This window comes from Egretta garzetta, unplaced genomic scaffold, assembly GCF_000687185.1.
Source record: "Egretta garzetta isolate BGI_Z169 unplaced genomic scaffold, ASM68718v1 scaffold19, whole genome shotgun sequence".
Classification (NCBI taxonomy): domain Eukaryota; kingdom Metazoa; phylum Chordata; class Aves; order Pelecaniformes; family Ardeidae; genus Egretta; species Egretta garzetta.
In genome coordinates, this window is record NW_009260768.1 from 206,880 (window position 1) to 217,165 (window position 10,286).

Below are 10,286 nucleotides of genomic sequence, written 5' to 3' on the forward strand. Positions count from 1 at the left end.
CAGCAGGCAGCCCTCCTCGCTGCCCCCTTGGCTAAAGGGTGAAGGGCCTGGTTTTTCCTTCTTTACCAAATTCACACTCTGAACTTGCTGCGTTTGGCCGCAGAACAGCTTCATTCGTGTGGTCAATGCCGCTGCTACCTTGTGGGGTCAAACCTACCGGGGGAAACTACAAAGCCAAGCAAACCCCAGAGCCAGTCAGTAAGTGACAAACGTTCTAGAAGTCAGTACAATGACGTGAACAGTGCACAGAAACGCAGGGGCAGAGCCTGCAAACCCCCTAATTAGATGAGTAATCCTCATGTGAGTGCTGAAGTCATTGGCCCTAGATCACTTGATGTGCACCACAGGGCTTTTGGAAAAAAAGCCACATGCAATACCATCTAAATGAGGCAGATTCCATGCGGACACATATATTTGCCTAGATTAATCCCCCTTTGCAGCATGTGGGCCTTTGAGTGTCCGTAATATTCCCCTGGTACAGAGTTTAAAACCTGCAACTGTGAAGATGATTGATTTGGGGGAGGAAGTATGAAAACACACAGCTTCAAAACAGCATTAGCTCGGAGTGAGGCTGATGGCAGATCGTCCCTAGGATGCAGAGCACATGAGCAACACTGCAAAGGCAGCAGGGGAATAAATAATTTTAAATTCATCATGTTTTGGGGGAAAACATCTTCTATTCATAGGGGTCTGGTGGGAAGCTCTAATAAAACCCCCAAAATGAACCAGAAAAGCTGTTTTTGAGTGTCCTGAGACTGTCCCTGTGGATCAGCACAGTCTGATTTTGAAACAGGGATGTCAGCTGGAAAATGGGGTTGCAGAACAGGAAAAAGGTTAAACCCAAAACAAACAACCCCAACAAACAATAACAGCGCCTTGGATTTCAAAAAACAGTTTCTGAGCAAGTGCTACAGTTGGATGTTTGCTGCTTGGGTAATCACCATGGGCTGGTTTTAAAACTAAGCCTTGATAAAGCAGAGCCACAGAAGCATCTGAGGCTTGGGCAACACAATTATTTTTGTAGCTTGACTGATGCAACTATGTTGGTCAATCTTCCTTTCAGCTAGCTGCCTACAATGTCTGTTTAATTAGCAGAGGTGGGAGAAACAAACTGTTCTTGTCCTCTGCTACAGTGCGAAAACCTTTGGTGGCCTTTGGAGCGGGTGCTGCTGTTGAGTACAGCCGTGCCACGGCTGTGGCTGCAAGACCAGGGCCAGCTTCAGGGCAAGCTGCTGCTCTGGCTGGAACAGCTTCTGTGTGTTGGTGAAGCCCAGCCTCACAAGAGCCCTTAGAGGCCTCAGGATCTGTGCTCTGGAAGATTGGGGCACTGGGGCTTTGGGCATGAAACAGAAGCTGAGGTGCTGTATGTGGAAATTGTGGGTCTTTCTGGTAAAGAAATGAGGTGTCTCTGATGTCTGGAAGAAATAGCTGAACTGTGGTTTTCAGGAACACAGCTTTGGAAGGAGGCAGTAGTTAGGGGCTGAATTCCTTCTTGGGATCTGGGTGTATGTCACACCTGGGGAAATTGGTCTGGCAGAGACAGCAGAGTCACGCCAGACACCAGAAGGACATTTCTTACTCTGATGCATGCATTTGCTGGGAAGAATGTCCTGAGTTGGCTTCCCTTTCCCGACAATCCTGCGATGCAGTGACTCTACTTTGTGTGCAGCAACCATTGACAGTAACAGCCTCAACCCAGTCCCTAACTCTAAACCTGGCCCAGAGTGTGACCATCTGATCGTAAATACTTTTCAATGCAAGAAGCCTCGCAGGACCAGCTGCTGGTTTGTGTTCTCCACCCTGGGTGTGCATATTCAAGCCTTAAAGAGGATATGGAGGTGAAGAAGCTGGGAACCCAGCCACCGTGCCTAGAAGGGCCTCTCCCAGCCACGGAGCTGCGTCATCCTGCATACTGCCATTTGACATGAGAAGGGTTAGGTACCTTTTGATAGCTTTTAGGCTTTTCCCTAGCTCAGTGTTTAAATTCCAGCCAAGCTCTTCCCTCTCAGATAAAAGCCTGCTCCTACTGATATGTCTGGTATTTGAATGATATCTGCTACAGGGCAAAAAAAAATCTCGTCAGGGGCTAAACCTACTAAATATCCTTCAGTGGTATTTATGATAACTAGGAGCCTGTTGAGGGTCTAGAGCCTTCCAGGGAAAAAACAGGGAGGAGGGAACAGGCAAAAGGTGAATTTCTGTTATGGCGAGTGAGCGTTTCTCATAGCAAGGAAACCATCTTTTGAATCTGAAAGGAGTCGGGAGAGGTAGCATGTACACGTTTGCTTTACTTTCATCTGTTACCCTTGCCGAGTGGTATCATGATCATCGAGGTGGAGGAGGAAGAAGGGGCTGCAGCCCAACTTTAGGGACTTTGATTGTATGAACTGTCAAGCACTAAACTGCCGGTCCCAGGCAATAAGCTCCAGACAATAAATGCTGCCATCTGGTGCCCCCGGCTGCACACACGGCTCATGCGGGGCCGGCATCAGGATGCAGCAACGTTTCTACACGGTACTCGGTACATGGAGAGAGCAGGCTTACTCCTTGGCTTATCCCATGAACTGCCTGCGCCTCCACTTGCTTTCAGTGGTGTTGTAGGAAAAACCACTGACTTCAGAGAAAGCAGAGTCATCCTGGCTATAGAAAGGAATGCGGAATTGTTCTCCTCTTGCTTTGATGAGTTGCTTCTTGTAGGAATTTATACCTCATGTTCTCCTCTTGCTTTGATGAGTTGCTTCTTGTTTATGTCAGGACAGATACATTTGGGTTTATTTTTTTCTCTTATGCAGTGGAAAAGTGAGAAGAAAGCGGAGCGCTGGACTGCACATGTGAGAGGCCAGTCTGAAGTCTGGAAGAACCCTGGTCACAAGATCTAGGCACCAGAGAAGTCATCGGTTCAAGGCCTATTTTTTTTTTGGGAGATCACAATTCCTGCATCAAATATAAAAACGTGGGGAAGAAAAAACAAGGGTCAGAATGTATTTGTGAGGGTCACCAGCAGACTGGCTTGTTTTGCTAACTTGACCAGATATTACCCTAGCGTGGGGAGGGGAAGGGGTAGGCAGTGGAAGCGTCCGTGCCGTGTATGCACAAGGAGTTTCATTGCACGCTGTTTAGGTACAGAAATCAGGAAAGATGCATTGAGACCTCGAGAGCCATCTGCTGGCACTTACATCAGCCCGGGTGATGGAAGGACACGAGCAGTCATGCCTGACTCCACAGCCGGTCTGGATGCCACCAAAGTTTTGAGAGCTTTGCTTCTAGCAGTTTTTTCCTTTTTGGTTTTAGATGCTGGCCCTGAGCCAGACCATTTAACGAGCTGTCATTCGTGAGCAGCCCTTTCAGAAGTGCTTGCCAAGGTCAGAGAAGAGCTTGCAACCTAATGCTGCGTTTCCTTGTAAGTTGGATTAATGCTCCTTATCTCGTCCTTGCTCTGGCAAGTATCCCATTTCCTTAACTGGGACTAGGACAACACACGTACCCTGGTAATGGATTATTTCACTGGAAGCGTTCATGGATTGGTTTGACACGTTGCTCACAGGGGTGGTACAGGCTGCAGGTGGCTGATCTTCATGGCTCTTTGGGGTGCGCACCCAACTCTTTAAAATCTTGGAGTCTCTTCAGCTGAGAACTGTAAGACCTGTACCACAGAGAGCAAAGGAAAAAACTGGAAGGGAGGAGAGAGAAACTTTCGCCTTCCCTTTAACTCTTGGATACAACACTAATTGTAACCTCTCTGTAATTATCTAAGGATCAAAGAACATTCTGACATGAGAGATAGAACAAGTCACATTGTGAGAGAAGACGGGGAGCGCACAGAAGTCCCGGCAGCCAGGGGAACGTTGGGTTCCTGCACAGCCTGGTATGACCACACCAGAGGAGCAGCTCAGCTTAGTGAGGCCATGGAGGGACAATGCTGGGAGACCTGGGCTTGCTGCCGTGTTCCTAGCACGTCAGTCTGTCTCATGACCTGGGTTACTTTCTCCTCTTTCACGCTAGAAGAGACAAGGAGGGGCTTTGAGGGGAAATGGCACAAAACATTGGTATAATAAATGCGTTCATAGCAGAAACAACTTGGTTCTTGTTTAAATGGAGAATGCAGGGGGGCATCTACACTGTCCATGGGACACAGAGCCAAGGTAACCGTAGCCACTGCGGGCCATTGCCTCCAAGTTCACGTGGATGCAGCTTCATGACTTCTTTTGCAAGCCATACTGAATCGGTTCCCTTGTGATGGGCTTAAACCTCAATGAAGTAATGCAACTGCTGACCCCCATTACTGGAGCAGGCAAACATGTTGGGAGCTTGGCTTCATCCTCAGCCCAGAAAGCGCTTTTATCCTCATCCCGCTGAGGGAAGCGGAGATGGAGTGAGGCTCAGAGGTTTCCACAGGAGAGGCTGGAACTCAGTACTAGAGTGGGAAACCAGACCTGTGTCTCTTAATAACCTTGCTGCTTCAGTTTTAAGGGTTACAGCTGGAGAATGAAAAAGGCTATATCATATTCCTGCGGCACACAGCGCATGCCAAGCGAGCCTTAGCTAACATTTCAAAGACCTATTGTTTTTAAAGTGGGTTCCTTCCATCTGGGAAAATGTTCTATTATCTGGGGGGGAGGGAGACAGAAACTTGCATCAGAAACTGTTTGATTCTGTAGCCAGTTCGTTAGATGTCGGTCCAGGCATTGTTTGGATGTCAGTCCAGACCAAGAATAGTGGATCTGACCGACTGCGTGACGTGTTGACTTTGCCACCTGCTTTCGGAGACAGGCACATAAGCAAGTGCCTGTTCTGAATGCTTTTATGTGTGTATTTAGCTTGCCACAGAACTGTGTCCCAGATGATGCTCGGAGAGGGAGCTCTCCCCAGGCTGCTTCTATGTTAAAAGCATGGGAACTGAGGATTCTTTTCAATGGGGGTATTTACATTCTACTACAAAACAAACACTGGTAGTATTTCACATGTATTCCTGGAAAAGAAGTCAACAGTAGCTGCACACTATCCCTTTGCTCTTTAATTCGGTTTGCGTCAGAGAGATCTTGAAGTCAAGAATCACATTTGCAGATGCTTGGGCAGTTCATGAACTCCTGAAGCAGCCCAAAGGTTGTATAAAGTTAACGATGCAAGGCAAAGACGGTTCGCATCTGAATTGCAGGAGGCAAAGACCTGCTGCTCTCTGGTCTCCTTCCCTCCCACTGGAGGACTGAGACTCATAGGGTCTTCTGTTGCAGTGCTTCGGATGCTGTTTGCTATCTCCCAGCTCTTGCGAGGCAGCTTAGCACCCTGACCTACATTGGTTTCCCGCAGTGCTAATCCCTGTCCTTTCTTAGATTTTGAGCAGACAGTCCCCGAAGTCCTTCAGACCCGTGCATAGACACCTAAGTGAGGAGTTTCCAACAAATATTTTCAGGAGGGTGCTTAGAAACTTCTTGCCCCGCTGCCGAGGTGCAGGTTAATTGCTGGTCTAAACACAACTCCTTAGGTCAGAAGAAAGAAAGGACACTGTGTTCAGGTTAAGCAGGGTTGGATGGCAGGCAATTGTCTGTGTTGGAATTTAATCAGGGTACCATGGCTTTTTCGAAGTGTCATTGAGCCTGCCCTTAAGCAAGCACAGGAGAGCTATGACGTACCTCGGGTAACGGCGGCACCCCGGCTGCGCGGCCTCCCTCATGCTGCTGAGCTGTTTAGCATTTACGCAGGAGGTAAAATGTTCCCGACGTTGCCCCTCGGGTGCTGGAAGCCTTCCAGCCGGGAGCCACACGGAGCGTGCGAAGGGCTGTGTTGCAGCAGGCATGTCTGGCAGATGCGGATGGATTCCCCAGCTGGCCTATCTTTAAGATCTGGGCACTTCAGGGCATTTTTTTATTCCTGGCTCTTGGTTGCTCTGGTTTGAGTCTTACCAGTCATTTTCTTCTTCAAAGTAACATATGGAAATAATTTGAGATCTGCTGCTCAAAGCAAACTCGTTCTGCATGGGGGACCATTTCACACAAAACTCTGCCCAGTTGACGTGCAGCAAGACCAAAGCCTGCTCCCACGGATTATCTTTCATGGCCCAGAGTGGTTTTTAGCCCACGGCACAGGTCACAGTGGGGTTCTGTATCACTACATCTTCATTCCCCCACCCTGAGACAGTGCACACGCAGCAGTCACTCCGATCGGGACAGCGTTGCGTATTGGGCTGTGCCTCTTTGGACCCTGCTTGTACATTAAGGGTGATGATTTGCATGATTTAACATGTAAACCCGCCTGTGTGGGACAAACATCGGCTGTTTCAATCCAACGCTTGTTTGACTCATTTGCTTTCCTTCCCAGCGGCTCATCTGAGACGGTGGTACCGCATGGGCAGAGCATGGTCCTGTTGGGATGGTATCTTTGGTAGAAAACCCTGCTGTTCTAACTCCTGTGTAGCACAGCAGGTACCCACAGGCCCTGCTAATTTTGCTAAAGCACCTCTCAGGAAGCTTTTTTTTGTTCTATGTACACAGCAGGGGTAGACTTCTCGTACGCTCTTATTTCTCATCTTGGCTCATACAGCTTTCTCCTCCCTGAGCTTCCCAATCACTGTTATTCCTGGCAGAGTGCAATTGCTCATGGAGGTATTTTTTCTGGCTTAGTGATCTATAATTTTTTTTTTTTTCTCCATTTTCCTTTCAGGTGGATCCAGTGACTCCTCAGCCACTTCAGCTTCAAGCTGCTCTTCACACCTCTTTAACACCGCTCCTTGTGCCCTCTCCCCACACCATCCTTGCTGTTCCGTGCACAGCCTTCTTACCCGGCTACCTTGTCCTAGGATCTCCTTCCCCTCAGCTATCCCCGTGCCAGGGTGCTCTCATGTGCTTTCCCAGTGAGTGCTGCAATGCTTTATGCTTGCAGGGTAACACTGAGTCAGTCAGCATCTCTGTGGGGTTTATATGACTGCATGGCCTTGACTTCTTTCCTTCCCAGTGACCATCCTTAGCTTCTATTACTGTTGATCACCACGTTGATAAACAGCACCATAAAAATTAGAGTAATAAATTTTGTCTTTGTAAGAACTTCTGGGAAGCTTTGTGTCGTGGTTTAACCCCAGCCAGCAACTGAGCCCCCTGCAGCCGCTCGCTCCCTCCTCCCTGGTGGGGTGGGGGAGAGAATCGAAGGGTAAAAGTGAGAAAACCCATGGCTTGGCATAAGGACAGTTTAATAGGTAAAGCAAAAGCCACACACACAAGCAAAGCAAAGCAAGGAGTTCATTCCCTCCTTCCCATCAGCAGGCGGGTGCTCAGCCATCCCCAGGACAGCCCGGCTCCATCATGCGTAAGAGTGACTTGAGAAGACAAACGCCATCACTCCCAACGTCCCCCCCTTCCTTCTTCTTCCCCCAGATTTATGTGCTGAGCATGACATGATATGTTGTGGAATATCCCTTCGGTCAGTCGCGGTCAGCTTTCCCAGCTGTGCCCCCTCCCAACCTCTTGTGCCCGCCCAGCCAAAACCAGCACACTTTGTTAAAAAACAAACAAATTATCTTCCCACTTGGGATATTTCAGATGCTTTTAGCAGACAAATTTATTGGTCTTTTATGAGACCGGGAATATGCATCCTACGTGACTTAATGCAGAATGGAGATGAGCCAAATGCCTAAGAATGATGAGGTGGCATTACCACTCAGTCGATGAAGAAATTGCGATGATCCTGAAGCGGGCTGCTGGCTTTAGTCATGAAAATAGTGCTTTTGACTCCTCCTGACGAGGATGAAACAGAATTGGCTAAATACAGAAACCTAGCAGTAGGGTACTTTACAAAAATGAGTTGAGATACCAAGTTAGGTAGGTAGCCAACTGCTCTTAACTCGCAGGGACCTAAGTATCTTTGGACATTTTCCTCTAGACTCTGCCCAAATATATCATACTTCAGGCATTGTTCCTTGGTTTAAAAATCAGAGCAGCCTGGCTACTAAATTTCAGGAAGTCCTATCTGCAGCTTTCTGCCAGTCTGTGCTGTGGCCTGTGATGACCCACGGCCCCTGCCCAGGGAATCATCTCTTCTCATCCAGGCTCAGACTCCGCCAGTATTTACCAGTCTAGGACACTGAATGTCCCACCGCTAAGGACATGTGATGGTTACCATCGCTGAAATCGCTACCCTGCTAACCCCTGGTCCTTGCCGCTGGGGTTTGAACCAGGACTGATCCCTAGGCTGGTCTAAAAACTTATTAAAATGGTGCTTTAGGGCAGCCTCTGCTCCAGGACAGGAGATGAAACTGAATTAGAAAAATGGTTCTGTGGAGTTCTTGCTAAACGTAACCAAAAGCAGCTAGCACAGCTCTGCGGAAGCATGGTCCCCACCTTACCCCTCTTCACGGTGCCTCGCTGGCCGTGCCGCCCCACGTCTCTCACACTTGTGCTGGTCCGTTCCGCTGGCAGTCCGGGCAGCTCTCCTCTGCTCTTCGGCAGCCACAGCCTCAGGCAACAGATTGCTTCATGAGAACAACTCTCAACGCATAAAACTGTTTGAAACGAAAAGTTGTGGGAACAGTGCTGACGGTAATGCGAGTTATTTCCTCAGGAATGTTTATTATTTAATTAGGCAGTTAAGACCAGGGTTTGACGGTAATTCAGACCAGCCTGAATGGAACAGGGCTTTGTTTGGTTTTAATTCCTCTTACGTCTTTAACAGTGTGAGAATTAGCCCGTGAATATGTACAAACATACGCTTATGGGAAGCATGATTTAACTTTCAAATGATAAATCGCTGCCGCCTCACGGTGAAGGAGCTGTACGCAGCTACCGAGGGGGGCCTCAGGCCGGCATCCCGAGGCTCCTTCCCAAAGCCCAGGAGGGAACAGACCCTCCTGCCTTGTCACCCCAGCTCTCTGGCTCCAGAGCTCAGGGAAGGGTTGCAGCAGGAGCACAGCTGGATGCCTGTTTCTCTCAATAAAGGGAACGTTGCAGAACAGGTTTTACATACGGGTCTGATCTTTGTTCCAGATGGGATCTGCCCCAAAACAGCACCCGGGACTTGTCCAAACAAGGAAGAGTGAGATGTGACAATAGCAGACAGCTTGCAAAATGGGGGGGATAAAAAGCAAAAAAAAAAACCCAAAAAACCACCAAACGAAAAAGTGTGCGTAGGGGGGAATGTACACAACTTTTTTCCGGTGTTCAGAAACTTCTAGTCTTCAGTTACAGAAAGAAATATTCTGTTCCCAGGTGAGCAGGTAGATTCGGTATTTACTAATACTGTACTCTGACAGCATTTCACAAATATTAATGATGCCTTGCAATTCCTATTTTTTGTAAAAGTTCCAGCTCTTGGCTTTGTGTCAGAAATCCTGGACCCTGGCTTCTAATTAACCCGTAAGCAGGCAGAAGCTATCGAACATTTAAGGAATGTGAACTCAGGGGCTGGCTTTGGCCCTGCCGTACATGCAAGGCTGAGATCTGCACCTACGCTGTCATCATTTAATACGAGAACTAAGCAAAGAGCCACCACGGCAGAGAGCTCCTGACAGCTTGTCAGGCCATTGCAACCCCCCCAGCAGCTTCTCCTCTCAAAATACACCTTAAGCTCTAGTTACTGGAACCATTCTGGTTGTGTGTTATATGATTGTCCCAAATGAGTGAAGCACCGATGAATTTTGGTTTAAATGCCCTTGCAGCAGCCGTAACACGGAGCTGTAAACCCGAGTTCTCTCCTCAGCTATAGGAAAATCAGCAGGCGCAGGATTTGGGGTTCATTTCCCTGAGTCTTTGCAGGGGACCGGTGCCTCCCTGCCCACGCTGCCCAGGCCTCCGGTGGCTCCTTATGGGCTTCAGGTACGCGAAGCGCCGGGCTCCGAGAGGCTTGTCCCAGCCATAAGGACACAGCAAATAACTCGGCACTGCGGGTTTTGAATTGATTACGGCGAAACCTTCGCCAAAATTGAGTACGATTTATTTCCCCCCCCCCCAACAGCCTCTGACCTCTTCGGTGCCAAGGCCAGCCTCGCCTGGTGTTTAATTAACGCTGTGCACGGGAGCCCGAGCATCCCTCACCCTAAGGCCGCTTGGCGGGAGCTGGGCAAGGCCGGTGCCCTGGGCTGCTCTGGGCACGGCCCGCTCGGGAGGAGAATCATAGAATCATCGAATGGTTTGGGTGGGAAGGGACCCCCAGAGGTCACCCAGCCCAACCCCCCTGCAGGAGCAGGGACACCTTGAACCACATCAGGTTGCTCACAGCCCCGTCCAACCTGGCCTGGAATGTTCCCAGGGATGGGGCCTCCACCCCCTCTCTGGGCAACCCCTGCCAGGGTTTCACCACCCTCA